This window comes from Aplysia californica, unplaced genomic scaffold, assembly GCF_000002075.1.
Source record: "Aplysia californica isolate F4 #8 unplaced genomic scaffold, AplCal3.0 scaffold01217, whole genome shotgun sequence".
NCBI lineage: Eukaryota > Metazoa > Mollusca > Gastropoda > Aplysiida > Aplysiidae > Aplysia > Aplysia californica.
In genome coordinates this window covers 55,611-57,280 of record NW_004798487.1, presented here as the reverse complement: position 1 = coordinate 57,280, position 1,670 = coordinate 55,611, and the positions used below count along the sequence as shown (strand labels likewise).

The following is a 1,670-nucleotide window of genomic DNA, read 5'->3' as shown; positions in this document are numbered from 1 at the left end:
TCTCTCTCTCTCTCTCTTTCTCTCTCTCTTTCTTCCTTTCTTACTCTCTTGGAGGTTAAACAAGCACCTTTGATCTGTTCCAACGCATCGCGTACTTTGAATGACACTTTTTCTTCATTGAAGTCTGGTTCTTCTACTATTTCCGTGCTGTATTTTCTGTAGCTTTCTTTGATGCCCAAAATGGTTCACATTGCTCGGCTTCTCAAAATTCCTGTTCTCGTTAGGGAACTCTGGTGTCAAATCAAAGAGCTTTCAATGTCAAACAAGTTTGGATTGTGATACAACACGGAAATGTACTTGTAATCTATACTTGACTACGTCAATTTTAAAATTTTAAAAATGTATTTTTTTTAAATTATTTTTTTTTTAGCAAACGAGCAAGATCATCAAAATAATAATTGTATAACCACTACTAGAAGGGCACACACATTACACATTCGAATTTGACAGTTAAGTTGTGAAACAATACCAGTCCTGCATCTAGGAAATACACATTTTAATTATGTGACAGAGAGGTTTTCCCTCAAAACGCATGCAGTCGACATCATAAATTACAATCTTTGGCCTGGAAACCGTGAATACTGACCGACCATTGTGTTTGCACAACGCAGTCGCCCATATTTCAATGGTCTAGAGAGGCGTTCACGGCGCCAACGGTCAGCCCTGCGGGTCATAAACCGCCTGAAGAGACCGTGAATTCCACACAGGTGTTGGATTCTGATTCACCGTCTCATCAGGCGACTTTGGGGGCACGGTGTTTATTCACGATTTTCTCATTACGTCAGATTGCACGTTTGAGTTGAGATAATTGAAAAATTGTTTTAAAGGGACATGTATCTCACCGAGCGCTATCAAAATATGCACAAAAAAAACGATTTTCGAAAACTTGTGGAATTCACGGTTTTATCAGGCGACCGACGCACAAGGTATTAAGAGCATTCCTATTGCACTCAGATGACCTGAGTCCGATTTCTGTTTTGGCGAATTTCTAACGAATATCTCCTGCCTTCTGTCAGGACGTTGTATCCCTGGCAGCCCGGGTTGGCCTTGACGGGCTGGGTTGAAACCCGCCTGTGGGCGAAATTATGCCTAAGGGGACGTAAAGATCATATTTTATTCTTCATTCTTCAAAGGCGTAAAGCATTTACAATAAATCAGTGACATGGACCTGTGTTTGACGACATCACCCAGTTGTGGGCAGTTTGGTTATTTTGTTGAGCGGTGGGGGATAGTGACAGGTAATATTTTGAACATTTCGCGTGGAACTACCACATGTAGGTGAGTGGTGGGAAATTGTTAGCATAGCCTGTTGACTCTTGAGGGACGAAGTGGACACATTGTTATGCGTGCAATCAGAAGTAAGCCAGTAGCAACGTTGTGGCACATTTCGAGCCATCATACACTAATCAGAGTCATGCATTTATAGTTTTCACAGTACGCGTGTTATTGCTTGTCTTTATTAGTACCAGATAAGGAAAAAAGAATTGAAAAAAAAACATGTTTGAATAAAGAAGTTTTGCTTCAATACAGCTTGTCTTCAGCGCTGTTGAATAAGCTGATGGGGCTCTCGTGACCTGGAGGACGATGTGTTTGCCTCTCATTAAATACGTCCCGGGTTTGAATCCGGATAGCGAAGGAAATTTTTCTTCTCTAATATTTTCTCCCTTTTC

The 1,670-nt window shown here is 41.0% G+C and overlaps 1 protein-coding gene across 1 annotated transcript in view; it reads left to right on the top strand.

The window, feature by feature from the left end:
* LOC106013749 (dynein heavy chain 10, axonemal) overlaps positions 1–1,670 on the top strand; it is a 12,594-nt gene that overhangs the window by 10,161 nt on the left and 763 nt on the right. The gene's annotated exons all lie outside the window — the stretch shown is intronic.